The sequence below is a fragment of the Oenanthe melanoleuca genome, chromosome 1 (genome assembly GCF_029582105.1).
Source record: "Oenanthe melanoleuca isolate GR-GAL-2019-014 chromosome 1, OMel1.0, whole genome shotgun sequence".
NCBI classification, from domain to species: Eukaryota; Metazoa; Chordata; class Aves; order Passeriformes; family Muscicapidae; genus Oenanthe; species Oenanthe melanoleuca.
In genome coordinates this window covers 85,121,942-85,147,937 of record NC_079333.1, presented here as the reverse complement: position 1 = coordinate 85,147,937, position 25,996 = coordinate 85,121,942, and the positions used below count along the sequence as shown (strand labels likewise).

General features: G+C 38.7%; 1 protein-coding gene across 1 annotated transcript in view; it reads left to right on the top strand.

The window, feature by feature from the left end:
* ST6GAL2 (ST6 beta-galactoside alpha-2,6-sialyltransferase 2) overlaps positions 1-25,996 on the top strand; it is a 170,001-nt gene that overhangs the window by 34,433 nt on the left and 109,572 nt on the right. The gene's annotated exons all lie outside the window — the stretch shown is intronic.

Below are 25,996 nucleotides of genomic sequence, written 5' to 3'. Positions count from 1 at the left end.
GAGAAGCAATAAGAGGATGATTTCTATATCAGAAAGATAAAAGTTGTCCCATGTGGATAAATGTGGATTTTTAATTTTCAGCCTTATAATCAAAATCTTATTCCTGAATTAATCCTTTTTTTCTAACTACTTAAATCGACCTCATCAGTCAGATGTCTGAGTGTCTTTTTAAGTCAGATAGTTCTGTTTCCCTTTGGAAAGGAGATTATTTGGCTGGGGGTGGAGAAAATGTAAATGGTCTTGTGAGAATGAACATTAAAAAAATGGTTATAATTAAATGTGAAAACTGTGTAATGGCTGGCCTGGCTTCAGCTGTCATGGATCTATAAATGCCTTTGCTTTCTACAGACAGAGTTATTTTTCTTATTGATCACTGGTACATTTTTGTTCATGCAATGAAGATCTTAGAGGTGATGATAGCAAGCAAGCATAGTTGTTAACCAGCTCCTAATCAGTGTTGAATTTTCTTGTGTAGAATGATGAACATAACAGAAATATTTTAATGCATCTCCATGAAGCATGATAGAGATTTTTAAAGTTCTGTCTTCCTACATCCTTTGAAGACATTCACTTACCACGTGGGTCAGCAGTGCTGAAACAGGATCACCGACATTTAGAGCTGCTATTTCTAGTGATTCCTGATATTCCTAGCAGGAAAACAACTTGTAAGAGTTGTAAGAGAATACAAACAATAATTTAGTAACCAGTGTAACCATTCATAACATGTCTGAAAGAAAAAGAATAGTGTTTTGAGCAGGAGTGAAGTATATAATTCAATCAGTATTTAAGGACTTAATGTCTAAATGCTTACTTTGAGTCCATAATAATAATTTACTTACTTTTATCAACACTTTGTTTGAAGCCCATTTAAAAACGTTGTCTTAAGCAACAAAACAGCTTTATCCTGATGAAAACAGAAAAGAATGATCTGGTTTAGGTGATAGAAGGCAAGAATAGAACCAAGGAGTTTCACTGCTAAAGTGATACCATCTTGTGTGATAATGAGTGATCTTCATTCCAGAAAAACTGTCCAAAACTGACCACTGGTTTTTTGTTTTGTTTTGTTTTGTTTTGTTTTTTAGGAAAAGTAACTCTTAGAGGTATTAGAAACTTTTGTCATTATTATGACAACTTTATTGGAAGATACTTAGGTTTACATTTAGAAAGAAACCAAAAAACAGAGCTCCCAAAATAAAAGGTGTAGTGTGTTGGAGATTTTGATGGAAACAAAAAAAAAAATACTTCTATTCTTTAAAAAAAAAAGTAACAGAAAAATATTAAGCACATGTCAACCAAAGCTCACTCTCTTAGGAGTTAAACCTCCAAAAACCAACAAAACCCCCCAACAAACTAAACAAAAAAGTGTAAAGAAAAAAACCCAATCCCAATAAAATCTCTGTGGTTTGGATTCACTTAAAATACAAATAACATTGGAGAATTTATCTTATTCATTATCCATCCTGAGCAGCATGGTTTAGGAACTGGATTTGTGCAGATGCAAGGAGGAGCTCAGCAGCACAAACATTCTGCTCACATAAGATGCAAAGAGACCCAGCACTTTGGTTTGCTCCTGACACCTAGAATAATAGCTCACATTTCTGCCAGAGATGAATGACTGCAAATGAGTGTTTAAGACACTCGACTCCATCACTGATTCCATGGGCTTATTTTTTTGGCATTCAGTCTCCTCTGCCAAATGCAAACTGCTCTCAAATTTCTGCCCCTTTTCATTTTGTTTTGCAACAGAAATACACCATCCAGTGTATGCTTTTGAATTTATAAAATACACAATAGGTAGTCAAGTTTTCAGCAGTGGCATAACTCTGAGGAATTCTGAAATACGAACATTTCTGCAGTAGTACAACATGCTGTGGATTTGGAAGTGTTACCATTTTATTTTCTTTTGTAATCATAATATTAGTCCAAATCAGCAACACATTAATGCAAGCAACTATAAGAGTGATTAAATAGAGGAATCTAGAAGATGGATAGTAAGATGTGACCTCCTGGTAACAAGAAGCACATTCTGCTTGTCATTTGCCATTTGTCCATAACTATTATGTCTTGGACTTCAATGGTGTTTAGATTTCCCAAAACCTTCCCCCTTCACCTCAGCAGCATGTCCTCCTGTTTTTCTCACCAGCTGGGTTGGGAGCACATTTAGGGAAGTGTGTTTGCTGTCCAGATGACAAAGTGGTTTGTGTTACATCTCTCAGCACACAAGTGGTGTCAGCAGTCTAAGGAAAAGAGATCTCCTGCCCTCCTGTGCTTCCTGTAGTGTCTCTGTCTCCTGTAGCCCTGACAGGCAGGTGTGAATGTGACACATGACTCTAGTGCAGGTGGGAGAGCTTTGACTTTGGCTGATGGCCAGTAACCTTCTTTATGGCTTTCTTGTCTAATTTATTTCATCTGTTTCTGCCTCTGAGTTGGTGGCCCTGTGAAATGTAGCAGTTTTGTCATATTCTTTTCCCACTTATTGCATGGTTTTTCCTCTTGTGGAAACAACATGGGAACCAGAGGGCTTGTAGACTCCTTATAAATCACATTTCCATGCCCTTTCACTTATTTCAAGCTCAGTCATTGCTTCACAGGCCATATAAATAAGTCTAAAAGCTAATTTACAGTACTAAGGCAGGGACACCTCTGTTTTAAAGAATATTGTCTGAAAAATCCCCTATGAACAGATAAGGTTTATGAAGCTGTGTATGGAAAGGAGAACTGTGATGATCATAGATGTGTAAGCTCCTTTCTTACTCCTCAATTCAGTATTCTACCTGACTATGTTTCTCTTCAGCAACTGTTCCTTCTTTGCTCTTTCTATTTTTGCTTCATAGTTCATAAGTTCATTCTTTCTTCTTGGGCCTCAGAGCATTCTGTTTCATCCCCTTGTTCTGGTATGTGGCAAAAAAGAACTCAGTATCAATGAGAATTGGGCAGCTCTGACTCAGAAAGTGGGGGCAGAGAAGAGTTGGATCTAGAAAAATTTATATATATAGCCTTAGAAATTATTATTACCAATTGTTTTAATTGTCTGATCTGTTGCTGCCTGCTAAGTGGAATGAAAATGGTGGAAGTTCACACATATTTTAACAGAACAGGACACTGAGGTTGCAAGAATATACACATTTCTAAAAACTTACAAAACATGACCCTGAATTCTTTCCTGCACCAAGGCCAGGCTTCTACCCTAAATATCATCATATTGCTTTGAAATTATGTGCACTGGACCATCCCTTATCAATCTCCATAAATTCTGGGCACAGAGTACTTAGAGATACCACTTGCAATGAATAAGGTGTGCACTCATTTTCACTCAAGGTGCAACCCTCTAAAGAAAGGTTTTTGGCATTATCATATTCTTTTTCTGGTTTTAAATGAGTGACAATTTTTAAATTGATGTGTTTAACAGAACATTTACAGGATGCATTTCTGGAGGTAGAATTTCAGGTTCTGGGACTAAAGTTTGCTCTGACTTATGGTAGGATTTTTTTTCTGATTGCTGCTTGTTGAAGATTTGAAACTTGGCAACCAAAGCCTGTCATTTTCTTTATGAATATTAATTCATAATTAGTTCCCAGTCTCTGCTATTTACAAAAGACAGTTTTGGTTTATTTTATTCCTTAAGCCTTTTCCCCCTGCAGCTGGAAAAAACCCAAACTGGCTGAATAACTAATTTACAACAAGATTCTCTTTTTCTTTTTATTATAAGAGGAAGAAAAATGGTCATCTATGTTTCTTGGGCATTCTCTGGTCTTACACAAGCTTTCAATCTACAGATTCTAGAAAAGGCCTGCAATGGAACGATTAAAGCAAATTCCAGAGGGTGTCTGTACACACAACAAATGTACTTACATGTCTTTATTTCAGCCATTATCCCAAACAGCACAAGGGATTGCAGATCTCTGCACTAATGGGCAACTTTCAAAGCCTATCACAGCAGGATTGTCTTGGCAGGGAAAAGGTCATGGTGATGGGTTTTGACAAAGAGTTCCTGAGAGTGTCTCTTTTCTTCTAAAAGTCTGGATTTTCCTTTCATCTTGTATCACTGTTCAAATACACTAACGATCATTGCTGCTCTGAAAAAAATCCTGAATAGGAGATGTGTCGAAATGGAGTAGTTATCATTCATTCAAGTTCATGACACAGCAAGTTCCTCAAACCAGAGGAGCTGATAAATTCATCGTGCACAGCTAGACAGGAACTGAAATTGCTGTTTCCTTGCAAATGATGACAATTCCATGAGGAAAATGAGATTCATAATAAAAAAGGCACTAAAACTATGATTTCAGCTCTAAAATAAAAATAGTCTGAAAGCATACTTATGGAATCAAAACATTTAATTTGGTAGAGTTCAGAAGTTTTTATTTTAATTAAATACTTCTAGAGGTTTTAGTTCCTTATTTCATGAAAACTTCAAATGTAAACAAAAACATTAACAAATAAATGGCATTGAAATTAAAATCTAAACATACAACACATTCGAAATAAATAGTATAGACACATAAATACATAGTTATGTACACTATACCAGTCATTGTGCTTTCTGGAATGCTGTTTTTACACTGCCACCCATGCCACTGTATTTTTAATATTACCATAGAACTGTAGAATCATAGGATGGTTTGGGTTGGAAGGGACCTTAAAGATCATCTAGTTCCAGCTCTGTGCATAGCCAGACATGTCCCTCTAGACCAGGTTGCTCACAGGATCATCCAGCATGTCCTTGAACAATTCCAGGGATGGGGAAGCCACAGCTTCCCTGAGCAACCTGTTCCAGTGCCTCACCACCCTCACAATACAGAATTTGTTCCTACTATTTAATCTAAATCTACCCTTTTTCAATTTAAGATTGTTATCCTTGTAAAAAGGCCCCTTCCCTTTTTTCTTGTAGGTCCCCTTTATGTACAGGAAAGTGCTCTAAGATCTCCTTGGAACCTTCTTTTCTCCAGACAAAACAACCCAAACTTGTTCAGCCAGTCTTCATGGGACAGGTGCTCCATTCCTATCATCATCTTCATCTTTGTGGCTTCATGGCCCTCGGTGGGACAGGTCTTCTCTGTCCTGAGGGCCCCAGAGCTGGGCATAGTGTTCCAGGCAGGGAGTGAGAATCACAGCATGGTAAGATTGGAAGGGACCATGGTGGATCACCTGGTCCAGCCTCCCTGCTCAAGCAGGGTCATCCCAGAGCACATTGCACAGAATTGCATCCAGCTGCTTCTTGAGTATCTCCAGTGAGGGAGACTCTCCTCTCTCTCTGGGTAGTCTCTCACTTCCAATGCACAGTTACCTGCACACCAAAGTTCTTCTTCACGCTCAGGCAGAACTTCAGTACATCATTTTCTACCTGTTGCCTCTTGACCCATTCCTTGTCACCACCAAGAAGAGCTTGGCTCCATCCTCTTGATGCCCTTCCTTCAGATACTTATAGACATTGATCAAGTCCCCTTGCAGTTGTCTCTTCTTGAGTCTGGACAGTCTTAGTTCCCTCAACCTTTCCTCCTAAGAGAGATGCTCCCATCCCCTCATCATTTTTGTCACCCTCTGCTGGACCTGCTCCAGGAGCTCCATTTCCCTCTTGCACTAAGGAGCCCAGAGCTGGGCACAGCACTCAGGTGTGACCTCAAAGGGCTGAGCCAAGGGGCTGCATCACCTCCCTCAATTTATTTGCAATGCTCTTCCTAATGCTCCCCAGGACACCATTGGCCTTCTTGCCCCCCACCCAGGGCACACAGCTGGCTCATGGACAGTTTTTTGCCTACCAGGACCCCCAGGTCCTTCTCCTCAGAGCTGTTTTCCAGCAGGTCAGTCCCCAGCCTGTACATGGGGTTAATTCTCTACAGGTGCAGGACCCTCCACTTGCCTTTGTTGAATTCCAGGCAGTTCTCTGCCCATCTCTTCAACCTGTAGAGGTCCTGAAGGGCAACACAGCACTCTGGGGGACCAGCCACTCCTCCCAGCTTTGTGCTGTCAAACCAATTCCCTTGACCTTCTGGCCATGCTTCATTTGATGCAGCCTGGGATGCAGTTGGCTTTCTGGGCTGTAAGAGTGCATTGCTGGGCCATATTCAGTTTTTATCTACCAGTACACTTAAATCCTTCTCTCTAGTGGCATGACTGGGTATGAATAGATGAGCTGGAAACTGTGATGAAAGGATTTCAGACTAAATGGTGCAGCACAACTTGGGGGCATTGCAATCACTGCTCTTTCCCTTCCATAACTAGGAAACCAGATGCAAACAGACAGCCTTTGGCTTCCAACCATACTTTCTGACCCAGCCCAAAACTGTTCCTACAGCTTTGCCAAACATCCAACAGTGTGGACAGTCAAGGGACAGTACTTTGTCCTATGCATCCATTCTTTTTAGCTTGCTCATGCAAATGTAGTCATAGATGCCATTCCCAAGTCTGCTTCCTGAGGATTTGATTTTGGAAAGAACAAACATATCTTGCAGCAGAAAAGCTGGGGGAAAAAATAGATTAAATCCCTCTAGAAGAGATGTGTGGAAGGCCAGTGAAGCCTCAAGGCCTGATCTGAGCTTATCCTCATGACTCAGGAAAAATATTAATGAAATTCTTTGGATTGATTTGACAATAAAGAAGTGTGAGATGGCTACAGACAGCACCCAGACAGGGATACAGAATTAGATTCCCAGCCAAAACACCGGAAGGAAAAAAATAGCCTTCAGACTACCTGCATATTCATCAATCTTTCAGACTTTAAGTAAACTTCTGTAAAATTTGCTCCTTCAGCAATGTTTAATCATGTAGCAGTCCCATTCTTTTCAGAAGGGATGTATTAAAGCTACATGATTGGGTTTTTAGCTACATGTAATAATATATCCACCAATTTTTACTATACCCATTATCACACGTATGCAGCACTCAACCAGTGGTGATATATGCATCCCACTGCTGCTGTCAATCAGTTCTGACAAGTGTCCTTGCTTTACTCTTCAGGTTTATAGCACAGCAGCCTTAATGAAAAACTGCTATTGATGATGGTAGGGAAGAATCCACCAGCTGTATCACATCTGATGGAAACTTTTATAGCAATGCTGCCCTGACATTATCAGAACCTCTGCAATTTTTCAAAGCAGCAGTCTTTTTTACTTCTCAAACCAGAGCAGAATTGATTCAAGCATAGACACTACTGAAGTCCCAAATGTATGTAGAGATGCTAGCAGTGTAGATTGTCTTTTAAAAAATCTTACAGGAGCTCAAACCTGAACGTGCTTTTAGGGTTGGTTTATACAGTAGAGCTCATAAGGTATTCAGTGACAGATCAGATTTACCCTTACAATAGTTTGTATGGAAATCAACACATGATTAATGATCATTAAGTGCAAAACTTCTGTTACTACAGCATTATGACTTAAAGAGCATGGGTAGAAATATTGCTCTTCATTTCTACATCATCTTTTCTTTCACTTGCATTCACAGCTGAGTTTCCTCCTCACTTGCAGCAACATGTCTCTGGGTTTGGCCCAGTGATGAGACTGTCCAAAACAGACATACAACAGTGATAGATATTTGTTGTAATATTCTTGTCACATTTTTTTCCCAGGTAGTTAATTACTGACATCAGAGTATTTGTCCATATGTAGAAACTTTTGTGGAAAATGAAGCTTGCCCAGCTGACAAAGAGGGCAGATGAGAGTAGGGGATTTTGACAGAATATGAAAATATTTCTGGTACATGTTTATCTGGTGAAAGATATTTCTTACATGGCAGAGAAGGAAGATGTAGATCAAGTAGCTGGCATAAATAAAAGAACAGAATGAAAAGAATAGGGAGAAAAGAGAAAGACTAAGAGAACAGAAATTAGAAAGGCTAAGAAATGAGTCTGGCATCATATTTTGTATCTCCTTAAATGAGTGTCATTATTAAATACTAACATTCAAATTCTTCTCCTTTCCTCATTTAAAACCTTCAAGATCCAAAGTTGAGAGCATAGTAACTCTCAATTCTGTGTACAGCTATTTTAGCCTAGTACCATTCAGCAAAATGATCTTCCCTCTCTCATGACTGTATGGATTAGTTAGTGCTTAAAGTTACAGGTGGGAGGAACCTGACCAAAGTGTTTAAAACAGATTCCTGTGTATCACTCTGAGGTGATATGGTCTGCAGCATTTTGTTTTTTAGATTTTGAAGCAGAGGGCATCCAGCACCTTAGGGAAGGAGCTACTTTGGAAACACAGCAGTGGGTCACACATACTTTATACTCATCCACACCAAGGTTTTTAGAGTTCTTCCTCACCTTAAGGATTCCCCTGTGTGAGTTTAGTAAGGTGTAACTATACTTTTGATAATTATGTTTCTTTGATATTTATTGTCCTTTCAAAAATAGGTTTGAAATAGAGGTTAATGCAGTGGTTTGATTTTTGTGTTAATTATTATTGCAATGCAATCTTGCTGAAATAGAAAACTGCTCCAGTGGAGTCAGAGAACTGAAGGTGACCTGCTGGAAAAGCATTGCTTCCTAAGGTGTAGAGAGGATCCAGGCTGGTGGTGCATGCATGAAACCTCACAAGTGTCTGCACAGAACTAATGCACCAGACATAGGGAATTTCTAGCACACAGCAGTAGTAAAGACATTTTGAAACTGTGGAGAAATGGAGAATGTAGCTGAGAGAGAAAGAGACCTCCCCAGCAGTGCACTAGCAATCAGAGACATGTTGAGAACTCTGCAGAAGAAACATACCTGCCACAGATTTGTTTTTTAACCAACAGCTTATGCAGAAACATTGGTGGTATAAAAAAAGTATTTGCCAGACAGTTGCAACCATCAGGCTTGATCTTGAAGAAATAATTGTTCAAAGAGTTTATCTGAATCTTCTTCTGTTTTAGCCTGAACCTATATTTGTGGGGGAGGGTAGGGAGAAGAGGGAAGAAAAAATCTGTCTTGATTTTAGAATCTTGGGCCTTTGTCAACAATTGCTCAGTTGTCTCAAAGACTTTTCATCATCACAATTTGAAATGTGCACCCTGCTTGTGTTCTGAGCTTGTTGAACTTCAGCTTCCAGCCTTTGGCTCCTGTTACTCCACCTTCTGCTAGGTTGCAATCAAGCCTTCTTAAAGCTTCTTTTTTGAGGAATGAAATAGATTTTTTTCCTGTCATGCTTTACTCCACAGGACAATTTCCAATTATTTGATCATGCTGGCTATCTTCTCTCACAACTACTGTTTCTGCCTTTGAACTCCAAGTCTTGCAACCACCTGCAATGTGCTACAAGCCATTTTCCCACTGTAGTTCAAACCTCTCTCCTTCCATTCCACATCCCTCAGTTTACATGGTCTTCAGTCTAAATCACCTTTGCTTCCTGTGCTGTTCTAAGACCTCAATCTGACTGCCAACAAAATCTTTTCTGGAGTCCCTATCCCCAGAAGCAAAGCCTGCATTCACTCTTTGAAAGGTATTTTATTCAATTTTTTTTGTCTTAAATGTACCAGTTCCACTTCTGCTGTGATTAGAGAGATCCTGTTACATTTTCCCATCATTGCTGGAGATATTTGTTCTACTTCAATAAGCAGCAGTTCTTTTGAGCCATGACAAATTAATTTTCTGGGCTCTCTAGGATTTCTTGGGAGAAAAAGAAGGTCATGGAGGCAGTCAGGCCTCCCACAAAAGTCAAGAGTGGAGCACTTTAATCACACAATGATTTTAACTTTTCAAGTATATATGCTAAAGAGGAATATTCTTCTGAAAAGGTTTGGGGAAGTGACTGCAAATTTCTTATCTCTTTCCTCATTTCCCTCCCCACCCATCACCCAGACTCTCTTTAAAGTCCCCAGAACCAGAGCTCTGCTCTGTTCCACTAATATTGAGACTGCTTAAGCTGTATTCCATAATCTATCATTAGCAAAAGTCTTCCAAATTTCCAAAAAAAACTAAAGCTGATTACACTTTGAATATTAATCATTTCCTCCTCCATTCTGTATGTTTCTTTCTTTGAAAGCAAAGAAATCTGTGGTGCATGTGTGTGATGTAATAACTTCTTATTAAATGCCATTATCTGGCAGATCAACTCCATCTCCTGTACAGCAAACTGTGTGTTATCAGCAGCTGATGAGCAACAGGGTCAGAGGCCACAATCACTCCTTCAGCTCTCCAGGGGTTCTGTAAACTTCTCTCTCTGGAAGCAGATCTATTGTATTCCTTGACAGAGTATAGAAGACAGAAAAAAATTTGAAAGGGTATATTTAAGTCATGCTGAGAAACACTGATTGAAACTTTTAAAGTGGTCCATTTTCATGTCTACCCAGGGTTTTTTTTTTCCTCCTACTCCAGGAAGTCACATGTTCCTTACTGGAGCAAACACAGGGCTATATCAGTGAGAGAGCACCAAAGTTGCATTAACAGCAGTTAATTACCTTGATTTAGCCCATCTGGAGATTTCATTCATTATGACATGTTTGAGAATTTCCATTCACTAAGAGTGAGTTATGTTTGTATTTTTGTGTTTGGGCAGGTGGGCATCCATTAGAGTGTATAGCTGTGCACAGGTGTGTGTGTGTTCATTCCAGCATCCCAAAAGTAAGTAGGGTAAAATATGTTACAATCATGTGTGGATAACTGAACTAGCCAAGCAGATTTCCTTCAAGCTTATGTCCCCAAATTATCTATGAGCAAAACCCACAAGTACTAAAACTGTCAGCACAAAGGTAATTTAGACAAGAGAAAGTTATAAGCTACTGGAAATTAGAGCATTGAAGGAGAGCAGCTCCTGTGTGGGAGAAGTTCAATTTCACCTGGTTTTGGCATTGAATTTTTTAGGGAGAAATTGTCCTTAGAACTGACTTCAAATATTAAGAAAAGAAAAAGTGCACAAATGCTGATAATAATTGAAATGAGGAAGCACATCAATAATTTAGATTCTAATAATTTTAAATGTAGAATCTGTCAAGGAAACATCTGGGAAGAATGTTAACTAGAAGCCACATTTATAAGATTGGCTTTTAATCATGGAAGACATTGAATCAGTGTTATATTTGACTACATATTTGTAAATCCAGGGGCAATTTTCATTTATGGATTGCACCCCATTAATAGGATGCCTTTATCTTTATTTTATATATTTGAAATACAGCAGAACCCTCACATGTGTCATGAGGTCTTGTGCTTTTTCTTAATGTAGCAGCTTCTGAATGCAATATCCTTTTTTTAACTGCACTGAATATTAATGCTATGTTTAATTATAATCCATGAATTGTAAGCAATACTGATGCTTCTTCATAAAAAATTGTTATATAGGAAAATTAATTTGTTTGATCATTTTCTGTTTCTCTTATTTATGTTTTGTCACTCCTATTGTTGCCAAAACACAGTTCTGTTATTTTTATTTTGACAATGAATATGTGTTAATAATCCCTTGTAATAATGTAGCAGACAAGATGGGAAATATGTTGTAGTTTCAGCTTTGATTTAAATAATGAAATAGCCTAGTGTATTAAATTGCAGTGCAGTGTAGGGACACTAAAACTGAGGATAGACCACATTACATGTGTATGCTTCTTTGATCCAAGGTTTGTAGAAATCTCTGCAAACTTTTGCACTGACTTCCACTGAATTTTGATTCGTGGTTACATTGCTAGTAAAGGTCTAACCTCAGATATTTCAGAACTCATGGGGAATGTGACTTACAGAACACATAAAGAGCAGCCACAATTAGGGGCCTCCTGCCCTGTCATCCAACCTCCTACAGCTAATAATGGAAAAAGAGCAAAGCAGAGCTCTAAACAGTGAGTCCTGGGGATGGAGTTCCTCTCTGTGATCTCTGCTTGCATGGTTTCCACTCCAGGTGAGAGTCTTATTTATTCACGTATTAAAACTGCTTTCATAAAACATGTCCCCTTGAATACCAAAAAGAAAATCCCTTTGCATCAGGTTCCAGACATTCTCTCAACATAATGATCTCCATGTTCTACCCACACCTCCAAGATGAATGTTATTTAGAGATAATGTTATTCAACTGCAGGTAACTGATCTTTATCAGCAAAGTGCATAATTTACAACCAAGTCTCTTTTGTGTTTATTGGGCTAGTACACAACCTGTCACTCAGTCCTGGAGCTTCTCCTTTTCCCCTTGCCCCTTTCCATTTTCCCACTGCCTTTCCACTTTAAACTTTTAGTTCATTACAGAATAGTCCAGGCATGGTGACAAAAAGAATGAAATCTGGGGATGCTGGAGCAGGCAGAGTGGATAGAAGCTGTTAGACACCACTCTTGGAGTTTGGTTATTATTAGTGGCTGTATCAGTGAGATTTTATAAACAAGTTTGAGAAATCATCAACAAATACCATACAGGAAAACTAGTTGAGGTTGTGTGCACACTTGAGTTAAGCAGGAATGAAATATCTGAGCCCATGGGGGCACTAATGATTAGAAAATCTAAGAAGACTTAGTATAAAAATTCAAATGCCAAGTACATATTTGCCATAATAAATAAACATTCTGATTTCCCAATGGTTTGGAAAGATGCCTTTTGCAGGTCATTTACCTTTACATTAACATCCTTCAGATTTGCTATAGTCATTGCTTGTTTTAAAATTTCCCTGAATGTTTTTAGGCATGTTTAAATGCCTAAAAATCACACATGCTCTAATGCCTAATTTTAGGCTTATGTCAGTTTAAAATGTTAGTCAATACTTAAAGCTAAGCAGAATATAATGTTTCTTACATAAAACCCATTGAAAATAGCTTTTATAAGGATTGGAGTTAATAGGCTCTTCTGATTAATATTAAATTACAAGAGCAATTAATAAGGGCTTCTCTACAAAGCAAAACCAAGGAATGCCAAATTCACAGCATCTGCCCAAGGCTCTCTCAAATTATACTGGCCTTTCAACCTTCTGTGCCTTTTCTATTCCAGATCCACACTGGACTCCTTAGCATGTGCTTCTTCAAAAATCCCTTTTGAGAGTGGTTCCACAAAATAAAGGTGGAAATATCACCCAAAAGAGATATGTTTTCTGGGGAAATATATCTGGTATCTTGGCTTTCCCCCTTCCTGTTTCATCCTGCCAAGGACTCCTAAAAAGATTGAAAGCACACAGTGAGCATTTCTGCAATTTCCATAAGTACCCCTTTGTGTGACCAGTTTCCATCTTGTACTCAGGTAATTGAGAGAACAGATAAAAGATACCTGCTCATTTCCTCCTTTTTATTTTTTTTTTCTTTTGGTATATCTGTCTGACCACAGCTCTGTATGTTCTGAAGTCTTCCAAAATCAAGGGAAGAGCAGGTTTCATGAAGCAGCTGCCTCATAAGGTCTAGAGATAAATTTGTATTCCAGTGAGGTAGGAGGAGGACATTATGCTTCAGGGGTAATGATAAAAATTTCTCTGTTTCTTCTGCTGAGGATGGCAAGACAAATGTAAAGTTGAAATAGAACTGGATCTACCATGTCCTAGTCGAAATGCATTCATGTATGCCATTTTATTTCTGTTTTATCTGTTAAACCAGTAAATTATATGGGGGAGAATTGTCTTCTCAAAAGTTGAGATGGGCAAGAAGGCTCCCTGTTGTCTGCACATCATGTTGTTTTCAGACCAGGGTGTCTATCCTTAACTACTCCTTTGCAGCTGGCCTGGTGTATGAGGGAAATGAAAATGGAGAAAGCAGGGATTCAGAAGTTTTATACACTAGACCCAATCTGGAATTGCTTTTCTGACATCATTGGAAGACTGTTTTTCAAGCAGCAGACACCAGAGTTTCCATTGATACCCCATTGTCTATGCTCTCCAATGTATAAATTAGAATTACTAGAATTACTTCTCTGTGGCTCATGTGTGTCTGTATGGGAGGAAGATTAAGGTGAAGGATGAGTGAGGCTGTATTTGCAAATATCTATGAAAAACAAAGTAGCTTTTTTTGTTGCCTTGATTTTACTATTTCATGTTCTGTATTTGTATTTCTAAATTTTACTATTTCACTCTATAAGGCAGTGCTCTGTGCCTGTGCTAGAAAAGATCTCATGCTCTAGAAGGCTAATAGCACTGTTTAGGCTTATTTGTTAAAATGAATCCATTCCTGTTTAAGACAAGCCCTTTTGCCTGTGCTCAAACTTGCTAGCATTTAGCAGGGAAGGGAAAATGTCAGCTAGACACTAATAGCCTTCATTAGCAATTAATTATAAGTAATAGTTATGAATCTAAATCAGCATCAGAAACGAATGAATTCATCCGTGTCACGAATGAAAATGACTAATGAATATGGTCTGTACATAGTGAAACAATGCAAAATAACCATAACAAAGCAAAAGGATGGATATTGTGGGATCCTGGGTCTGACTCTGTTCCCACTGAAGTCAGTCAGAAGGCTCCTAATTCCCTTCAAAAAGGTGAACAGTGGCAGTGTCTTTTTTCCTGGGAAAAAAAGAGATATTTTTTATAGCTTTAAAACAGTCTTTTGTGGCAGATAGAAGACAAAGAGAGGGGTATTTATTGAGGGAATGCTGATGAAGTGCTGAGGTTTGACTATCAGAAATGTCTAAGAGGTTTAGATGCTGGACTCCAGGCACTTCACTTTAGATACCATTAAAGGAGCATTGCACAGGCAAAGAGTGAGACATCCACCTAATCAATGAGCTGCCAATGCTTAGGGTACCAATTAAGGGATACCTGAAAAAGAATAATGCCCACTAGTTGGGAAAACAAGCACTAGTTTTTTACATGGGTCTTTCTGTAGCTGTATTAATTTCAATTTATTGTTTCTAACTGGCAAATTTTTAAAGAGATAGTATAATAATAGCACAGTCAGTTACTAATGTTTTGGTACAGGGCACATCTCAGGATATAGAATCAGAAAGAACATATTTTCTCCTTCTGAAATTGTAGCAATTAGCAGATTAAGTGTCATCTTATTCCTGAAAGGATTGTGAGGAAAGAGGTGTGGCCTAGGGAATTAACCTCCACTCCAAGGGGGTGAAAATGTCTTTTCTTTCATGTTTCTTTCCTTTGCCATTTTATGCTGTGCACGTGCAGTGTGCAGCATGCAAAGACTAGTGGCAAATCCCAGTTGGGATTTAGCATCACGTGCCTGGTCTGTTGTTGTGAAGATACCATATGAAAGATCAGGCCTTCCAGGGAACAAATGTGCAGCTATTCTCAGTGCTTCTAACTGCTGTGTTCTCACAGGATCAGTCTTAGGGACTGTCTTAAAGTTTTATCACAGAGCTGGAAGATAACACAATGGGAGAAGTGACATTTGGTGGCATTTTTCAAGTAGGACAATTCATCTGCCCTGATCTCATCTAATTGCAAAAGTGCTACCAAAACTCTGCTGTACCTTGCCCCAGGACTAACAGGAGTAAACCAGAATAAGTCAGCTTACATTCACTGATCAATAGTGATTTGCACTGGCCCCAGAATGCAGTTTACACAGCCCATGTTTTAGCTGAAAACACATAAGCATAGCACTAACTAGGTTGAACTAGAGATAGGAATGGCAGGTGCTGAGGCAGTCTTGTACTTATTCAATCCTTTTGCTCTGAGATAAATAGCTTTTTTTTTTTTGGACATAATCACTTTTGACTGACATTACATTTTCAATTCTATTTGAACTTCAGAAGCACTCACTGTGAGTCGGTGGAATTCTAGTCAGGTTCAGCTTCATTCCTGCTTTTTCTTTTCTGTGGCAGGAACCCCAGCCTTGGAAGCTTTTTCTGCAGAGGCAAATGTGTCTTCCAGGCATGCAGACTTCAGGCTAGCTCCTTTATCTGTTCTGCTCCTGGATTATTGGAGTGCTCTCCCTAGTCTTGATTTTCATGGGAAATAAAATGGCCTTGAGATGTCCCTATTCCAAGATCAGTCAAAGATTAAGGGAAACCAAAAGAAAATAATGTGGATTTGGTTTTAAGCAATGTTGCAGAGAGGCTATAAATGAGGAATGACAAGAGCTTTGCAGACAAACTCAGAAAGTTTGTACTGCTGACAAGAATGACATGAAAGGAAACATGGCAGTGATATTGCATCCTCTGCTTCAACTGTACAAACACTATGTACTTGGACTATGAATAATGTGAAATTCCTCTGTCTCTTGTAAAACAGAAACTCTCAAACTCACAAAGTTTCAGTCTGGCCCACCTCCAGCAGTGGCTGATCTCCTGTTATGCACCATGATCAAGCATCTCTTGGCTCATCCAGTCAACCTCTCCACCACTTTCCCTTTATTTCCTGGCATCCTTGCATGAAGGGAAAAGCTGCTCTTGAATATCATTGCAGTGTCACTACAGGATCCTGAGCTTCCACAGAGCAAATCTCTGCCTCTTTGTCCTATCCTCCTGGTTGTCCTAACAACTCAAGAGTTAATGCTTCCCAGAAGGTTTTCTGCCCTCTTGTTCTCACTCCTCCTGGTTTTTAGGAGACACTTCTCTATTAAAAAACAACAAAAATCCTTCCAAATGTCTTCTGAAGTAGTCATACTCTTCTATGTTTTTGCTCTGCACCATATTTTGAGTTTATGCTTTAAGGGGAGTCTATTAACCACAGCTGTTTTGTTTTGGTTGGTTGGTTTTTTCCAAAATACTTTAATTTCAATTATTTCTTTAGTTGGCATTTTAATAGTCAGCAGTTCTGAGGGAGTCCTAGTGCTGAATTTATTGTAAAATATGTGGTGGGAACAATTAAACACTTTAAGATTGCAAACTTCCATAATTTTCTATATATTTTACATCAGGTAATTTCTGCAACTTTCCTTGGGGGGGGGGAAAAAAAAAAAGCAGCACTTCTTGCATCAAGGATACTAATTCAGAATTTTGAAGCAGAAACACATTTTTGAAGGACACAAGATTTTAAGCAGTCAACCCCTTTCCAAAGGGGTTGTGAAAAGGGGTTAGTGAAAGCCTAATGCTTACCACTGATCAGTGATCACTGTGGATTTTAAATTCCATTTTGTGTTCGAGATTGTGTATAAATTTCACTCAAATACAGATGAAAAAATAAATAAATAAATAAAAACCCTGACATTGTAAAGTGGAATGGGCTGCCCAGACAAGTGGTGCATCACACCCCAGGAGTATTTAGAAGATGTGGATGTGGCATTTGGGGACATGGGGTTATGCTGGACTTGGCAGTGCTGGGTTAATGGTTGGATTTGATGATCTTGAAGGTCTTTTCCAACCTAAACAATTCTATGATTTTCTGGTGTTCTTGAAAGACTAAGTCCCTTTTTCTTGGGCATTCCAGTCACAGGAATTCTTTCACATTTCTGTGGGATCAGTAACATTTTAAAATCTTTACAGTGGCTTTTAGCATGCTGGAGGCATATTAATAACTCATAATATTTTCCTACCCATCTGTAAGTTTTGAATTGAAGAGGCAGACTTAATTTCCTAAATGTACCAAGAATAGAAAGTTTGGATGGTTTCTTTTTGTCTTCACAAGCTCAACACCTTTTTGTTTCATACAAAATATGAGGAACTAATTTCACAGAATTAACTTGAAAATCCTTTTCTGAATAATTCATTCTGGAACATCTGGCTGACTCATAGAGACTTTGCTGCTGGAAGAAACTTCCAAGCTGAAATTGCTTTGAACATATCTGCATTTCCTTTGATTATTTATATGATGGACAGGTTTCACACTGGCTTGTGCAAACAGAGAGTAGCTGTGCAAATGAAATCTACTCAGAATGTGCCTAATGTTGTGTGCACAACAAGCCTTCTTCTACTGAAAGCTTGATTTTTGCTGTCATTGAACTCAGGGAGGAAGGAATAATATTGTTCTTATGGCTAAGGCTGCTAGCTTGACATCCCATTATCCATATTAGGCCACTTGCAAACCTCATTTTAACATCTACTTTATTTAAAATGCTTATTTCTAATGTGATACAGCACAAGCTTTTTGAAATTCTTGTGCAGAAGCAAAATAAGTTTATGGTTCAAGTTAATTAAGCAGAGATGTTAAAAATACTGTTTGATGCAATTTTATAAGCAAATCAATTGACCATATGAAGAGGTATCTCCCCAGATCCATGCTCTGAAGTTATGCAATCCTTAAAGATGCCTACAGAGAGCATCCAAATCAGCTTTACTACTGACTTTTGAAATTTTACTCATTTCTTGGTGCCATCTCCCAGCTGCAAATCAGTGCATTCTGCAACCAGTGTTTGCTGCTCTCTGATTGACCACTGTGTCCCAAATCACATACAACATCCAGCTGTTCATGGCACTGCAGGAGTTACAGTTCCAGCCAATTAAAGCCCCTATCATGTGATGTACATGAAGTATGAGGGTGAGACCATATATATTAACATAGAATTTTTAATTTCCCTAATGAATTAATTGTTCTTGGCTGCAATATCAGCTTCTGTGTATCACAGGTTTGTTACACCATGGGCTAGAACGAGGTGCACACAGAGACATGGCCTGTAAACTGGTTAAAGGGTGCAATAGTAAAAGAACTTCTGTGTCCAGGCAGCTGATGGATGGGCTCAAGTGCCCTGGGCAGTGTGGGCTGTGCACAGAGCTCTTGGGAGCACGAGGGATGCCCTGTGGGAGCTTCTGATTTTCTCCTGCCTTAAGCAATGCACAGACCAGGCAGCATGCAGGATGTCACAGCAAACCTGGCTGGCCCCACACACTCCTCCCTCCTGACCTCCAAGGGCACAGGAGAGCAGCTGTGCACAGCTGTGCAAGGGCAGGGGCTGAGCCTGGACATCTCTGCTGCTCACAGCATTCCCCATCACCAAACTGGTGTCATTAACAGCTGTGTTAGGTCTTGACTGCTCAGCGGTCAGGTCTGGCCTCTGCAGGTGCCTCTCCTGGAGCAAGCTCTGCCTGTCACCCAGAGTGAGCCAAAGGGAATCTCATGAACAGGCCAGACACAGGACTGAGTGCCTGTGGCTGAGGGGGAGTGAATTAAATTGACTAGAAGAATGATTATGGAGGCCTGAAAATAAAGACTTTTATTAGAGCTGTGGCAATTTCCTTTTTTGCAATTACAAGGTGCAGCAGCTCAATTTTGAGTCAAACTAAGCAAGACACTCCCACCTTGAAAAACTGAAACCTTGCAAAGGCCAGACTCTGCCACAGGGATGATGGGCAAGGTAGGAGTGGGAGAAGTCTAGCAACTAGCCAGGAGGTTAAACAACACACTGGAGGCTGTAGCAGCTGCCTCTTCCCCCTTATTGAGTAAAAAAAAAATCAAATCCAGCCTGTAGCAAACATATCCTGCCCTTCTAAGTGGCTGTGTATTCTTCTGAAACACTAGCTATAACACAAAAATTAAATTCTCAGCCTGGAAAATAGACACCAGCAAATGTTTTTGTCTGTGAGAAGTTGCATAAATATGTTTATAAAGAGAAATAGGTCAGGGGAGATGCAGCCTATAAAACTTCAGAAGCCCTATTACAGAAGCTATTGTGGAAAGAAGCACTACCTAGACTTCAGAAAATGATAATAAAATTGCAAAAATCCTCATTAAACTGAAATACTGTCCCAGTAAAAAGCTTTTTATATCAGACATGCTTTTAAGAGTGCTGATAAACACTGAAAGGAAGAAGCTGCAGGAAGAATGGTTTGAAGTAAATGTGATTCAAGTGCTACTTATTACTTTTATAAGATTTGACAAGTTTGAGCAAGAAATGTAAAATGACCCAACTTCACAGTGGCTTGAAAGAATTATCTTAGACTGAGGCTAATAAGAAATAGCCTGAGCACCGTCAGTAATACAAAAGGCATTGGGATTATGGAGATGAAATAGCTCTGTGTGATAGGATTTTTCACCAGAAAAAAGATTGTCACAATAGAGTATCATAAAAGGTCAGCAATGTGGCACAAAATCCACATGGGATGCTGAATGGAGCAGAGCTCACATTGTCTGCTGCTGGGCACAGAAAGGAGCCTGAACAGAAGCCTGTCCAGGCACAAGCAGCAATGCTGGAGACAATGTACCAAGGGGTGAAATCTATAGTGCACTCAGGGAAAACATGCCAGAGAGCCAGCAGCTCCATGTTAACAATTCCTGATTGCCCCAAGCCCCTGATGGCACAGCCTGAATTAAAAAGACTTTGCATCTTGAATACTTGAATCCATGGTAATGGAATCTAACAACACACTTTACATATTTTTTTTTTCTGACCTAATCAGTTTCAGAAGTGAGCAGGAAAAGGAAAAAATCTTTGCCTTTAGCTCTTGAGTTAAATAAATTAAAGGTAAGCAGACCTGAAATCATGGCAGAAAGCCCTATGCCAGGCAGAGGGAATAAAGGATACGAATGACAAACACTCATGTGCTACAAAAGTCTGGCATAATAAACCTTTCTTGTAAAAACACTGTTGCATTGGCATTAAGGCTATTGTTTGCCAGTTTCTTTTTCTTTTTCTGATTTTTTGACATGGAAATATTTGCTCTGATGCAAGACAACTTCTGTATCATTGTACCTATGCCTATTCTAGGAAAAAAAACCCCCTATTTCTGTTATGATGGTACATGCACACAGTTACTAACCAAGTCCCTGATCACTGCTGCAGATATTCATATTCTTTTTAATTCATCTTGAGGACTAAAAATCCTATTTTTATCCTCCTTTTGAGTTATATTAGGTATTTTAGGTTGGGCAAACTCAAAGAGAATCCCTAATCAACTTCTGTGTGAGGCACCACAGCATTTGTGAATTCTGTCTTGCAGCAAGAGTAGAAGTACAGGAATCCCTAATCAGGTTAATAAGGTGCTAGAGACAGAGAAATTATTTCTAAAAACAACAACAAAGTCCCTTCCCCAAGGATAATCATGTAAATGTCAGAAGTTTCAAGCAAGCAGTCATAATGATGGATAACACTGCTCAAGTAACTGGAAGTACTTTCAGTGCTACATAAATAACCATTTTCCAGCATTGATATGTATTGGACTGGGAAAGTTAAGCAGCTGTGCAGACAGATCTGACAAGGATCTAGAGTGCAGAGCAGCCTGAATATGCAATTCTGATTATGTTTGATTCTAAGATTTTGGAATGTGATATATTTAGTCTACTGTTTCAATAGCTCAAAATGTCTCTTCTGCTTCTGCCCAATCCTAGAAAGAAGGAACATACCAAAAGAACTTCAAATAAATAAATATGTAAATAGCAATTCTATTGTCATTACCACATATATGAGTGTTTATTAGGAAATTACAGGAGTTTGTTGAAAATAGCTTTTGGAATATCACTGCAACTGCTCTTATGGGGCAAAGTACATTCCAAATGCAAATTAGATTTGGAGAAAGCTGTCATAGAGGACAGAACAAGTCAGGTCATTCAGTTTCACTTGATATATTTATTTTAAGATAATATTTGACAGTACTCAGACCATTACATTTTGACAGGTGTATTGGAAAAAATCCCATTTCATTTAAAATTAATTTGATTAGTCATCTCTTCTCTTTTAGTTTTGAAAATATATGGTATCTGAACTATTTTAAAGTGCTATATAACTTCATTACATTTTTTCTGATTGTTACCATCTCCTTTACCATTGGGCTACCAGGATCCAGTTGAGCACATTGTCACCATTGTAACTTTAGTGGATTTCATTACAGAATAAGTTCAAAGTTTGTGCTACTGATATGAAAAATACTTGAAACAAACATAGAAATATGAGGAATTGAAAGATTTGGAAATCTCAATAAACTTACAACTAAGATGATTTTATTAATTCTTTTGCATTAGATCTGATTCATATTATTCACTTAAATGAAATAAACTTCCCTACATTCTTGGCTTTGCTGTCCCATGTATTCACATCCTGTCATTTGGCATTTCTTTTTGATGGGATAAACCTTTTGGTATTTGCTAGGTTTTCCATATTGATGTCCATGTCTCTTACTCATGTAATTATACCTGTGTATAACCCAGCAGCCAGTCCCAGTGGCTCAGGTGTCAAGCACTCACCTTCAGTGCCCTTACCTGACATTTGAGAACAGCAGCATGTCATTTGTCATTTCCTCATCTCTCCCTTTCCCAAGGTCCTTCTGAAATTCTTCAAATCTATTTCTAGTCTTGATTAATTAAAAGTACTTTGTGTTCTCTGCAAATGTCATCACCTCAGGGTCCTGGTGCTTGGAGAGGAATCAGTTTATACATCTATGCTCTTTCTAAGCATCCACTCCTGGCCACTATTGAAGCATCAGGCTAAAAATACTTCTGTCCAACAAGAGCAGTTATTCTTACAGCCACCCATTGTCTCCACTGTCTTTGGTCATCAATTGTTTCACCACCTAATGTAGGTGAGACCCTGAGAGTGTGTGCATGCAAAAGGCTGCTTGGCAATGTAAATAGGGAAGCTGTGGTTCAGCAGAAGCTGCTTGTGGGAACAAATGCAGAGAAAACACAGAACCAACTCATCAAAACTCATTATGGGCTTAGGCCATCTCAGGAAATCATATTTGCTGAATTTGAACTCCAAAGCAAAACTGAGAATATGCAAAGGAGTATTAGAAAATAGGCAGAATACACCCATCATGAAGAAAGTCAGTCTCACACAGTTCCAGTTTAGGCAATATTGTGGTTACAGTATTACCAAGCAGACTGACTGCTGGGGAAATACATTCTTTGCAGAGTTGTTCAGGTTATATCTGGAAAAAATTTAAGGGTCAATAAATATTTTGATTATTTGATTTTGAGTGGAGAAGCTACATCTGAACTATATGATATCCATGCAGTCTTGTCTCTGCATGTCTGTCTGTGCTACCTGCAGATGATCTTCAGAAAATCAAGGGTATTGCTCTATTCTACTGGTTAAAAAGAGGTATTCTGAGCTTTTTAAATTAAACTGTTCCTCACTCATAAGTAACTAATATTAGTTACGTATGAAACCTTTACCCTTCATCAATGTATCATATTAATGACTATGAAAATTATTAACATTCCACAAAGATCTCTCATCCAGTTATTATTCGATTTATCTGTAAAACTTCATGCAATTCTTTGCTTAAAAATGAAATTGTTCTGTTGATGTTCCAGACCCAAATAACCTGCAGTTTTTACCATAAGGTGATGGAAATACAATATTCCACACACTTGCCTTCCAGGAAGAGCTGAAAACACTTCATGCTAACAATAATCTTGGCTCCCATTAATCATGATAGAAATCAGAAAGAGCACTGTGGTAATGGGAAATGAAGAAACACACTGGATAATTCCCTGCTTAGAGGGTTATTTCTCTAAACTAAGAGTGTGCTTTTTGATGATTTATTAAAATTGTGTCTTTGAGTCTTGAAAAATAGATAATCAGATTGTTCCAGTGCTAGGCATAAAATAGTAATTAATACTTTTACTAAAGCTGATGCATTTATTTTTTAAAACACTATTTGTGTTATACATTGTTTTATTTCAGTTGTGATAAATTACATAAAGTTACACATGAATGGCAGCCTCACCATGCAAACCAAATCTATTATCTGCAACTGTCACATTTTAATAAATTGTTCCCTTTGTTTTTTTAAACCTGAGCTACATATTTATAACTGTCATTATTAACCTAAATTAACAATTCTTTCTGACCTCCTGTGAAATGTACATTTGTGTTTCCCCAGATTTTTTTGTCAGATGGGTGCTCAGTTCTATGTACAATGTCAGATTTGTGTAGAAGCTCTCCATAGCAACTAATGAGCTCTTGAGGGTAAGAAAGCAGTGAAGTTCAACTTTGATTTACAAAACTGGATCAGTCATTACCACTTTTTGATATTGACTTTGGTAAGATTTATAGTTCAGCTGTGTTGCCCTTTGCTTCTCCTACAATTGTCATAGAAAATTCAACCTTATCCTTCAGAGAGGTAGTGCTGTCTGGAACACCTGTGTGTGCCCAGGTGCACCAGCCTCCCTGCTGGATCTCTTCTTCTTGCCCTCTGCCTGGACTAATTTTGGAGGTTCAGTGATCTTCCACTCAGGAGTGGCACCTATAAACTGAGCTGTAGTTGGGAGGTCTTTTTGGGGCAGCGATTTTGTGTAAGCTATTTCTCCTCTTCTAATGGGCACCAGTTAATTTTCCTTCCATGCTCCTCCTTTTGGATGGTGGATGTTGTCTGGTCAAGTACTCCTCATCTTTTTTCCCTGAATTCAGAACCTGTCAAAACATAATCAGTGTGGAGGAGGAAAAACACAGAAACTTTGCCTAGGAAGGTCCTTTTCTGTTAGCTACTAGGACAATCCCAAATGGTGGGCTATTTTTCATTTAAAACTTTTAATTTTTAAAGATCTTTTCTGCTGCATTTCAGGATCAGTTTTAGTACTTTCTTCATAAGGAAACATAGGGTAGACATAAAAAGTTTTAATATAGTGTGGCAGAGTAACTGAAGTTCCTAAATTTCACTGCTGTCCATTTTATTCTGCTGATTGGTGCTCCTTTGGGTATGATCATCTTTGTTTTAATGCCTTCAGGTGTGTCTCTGTGAAATAGCTGTATGCCACTTTCATGCTATTTCCACTATTTCAATGATCCTGTTTTTCACTTTCCTCTTTCAGCCTGAATATAGACCTATTCACTTTTTCTATTTCTTCATCATCATCCCAAGAATTTCCTGGAAGCAAAACTGAATGCCCTAAAAGACCAACCCAACTAGTGCAAATGGAAATTATAAGCCTCCAACATTCTCTGTGATTTGCTCACTAACCAGTGAGCTTGTTTCCATTTTAGATTCCATTTTGAGACAGAGCCATCTTTTTGCTTCAGGTTAAGAAAAGAATTGTCACACCACAGAAACACTGTGAGCTTGTACTAAGTGGTTGCCTCTAACTTTCTTTTACACTGTCCCTGATACGTGTGCCTATCCTGGTGGGATAACCCACTGGGAGTTCAAATGCTCTTTCTCTAGCAATAGTAGGAACTCAATATGTTTGATAATTCTCTCTTTCTGCCCATTAAGCTGCAATTAGCCAACATGTTCTAAAGCTGTTTTTCAGGCTCACAGACACAAAAGAGCACAGGCAGCACAGCAGGATAAGTTCTAGTTTAGAAAAACAGGGTAAAAATCCTTTTACTTATCTATTCCTCTTTCTCTTATACAAATTCAATTTCTTTTTCTTTTTCCCCTGTCCTGGTTTGAAGGACAGGTGTCTGCCAATAAATGCAGAAGCTTCTCTTTGAAATGGGAATGTAAACCCCCTCCCTCCAAATTATTATAATTTTGAAATTAAGGAGCTCTCAGGCAAAGATATGGGAATTAGGAATAACAGTTCTTTACTAGGAAAATTAAAATTGAAATACAGTGTTACAAAGAACAATCCCAAAAACACTGACAGAGTCAGAATACAACCTGACACCCTGTCAGTCAGGGTGTTGGCAGCAGTGGCAGATGTGGTTCAGCTGAAGCAGTGCTCCTGTAGAAGGTGCAGTTTTCTTCTGAAGATCCAGGGATGATGTTTTCCTCTGGAATCCAGTGAAAAGATGGTACCTTGTTGTCCAAAATCTCAGTTTTTATCTAGGTAGGAAAGGCTTGGCTCCTCCCCCTGGCTGGAGCATCTCCCAGTGGGATGATGTAATTTTATCAGTCACACAGTGGGACTGAATGGGCCAGCAGCAGATGATATCTTCCTGGAGGGAGGATGGGGTGTGGAAAAGATAAAGATGATTGCCCTAGCTGGTTTTAAAGATGGCCCATTAGCAGATAATATGTGCCACGGAGATAAGAAATCACTGCCCCACCTGGTTTTAATAGATGGTGATAGAATACACATTTCTGATCACATCCTGGACTGCAACCCAAGACATCCCCCTTGCTGCAAAATAGAGCAGACAACTTCTTGCTACAGGTCTTTGAACATTTACTTCATGCACCAGAAAACCACAATGAAATGCTCACTACTTTTAGTGACAGACTTGTTCAGATATTAGAGAAAAAAGGTTAGATTAAGCTTGACAGGCAGTTCTTTTGTGATGATTATAGGATAAACAGTGTTTTCAAATTATTATCCATATCCTTTCTCTCTAAATCCTAAACTCACCAAGCTGTACACAGCTATGACCCTTCATGTGACCTCTCAGAGTTTAAAACCTATTGTCTTCATCATGCAATTTTTTTAT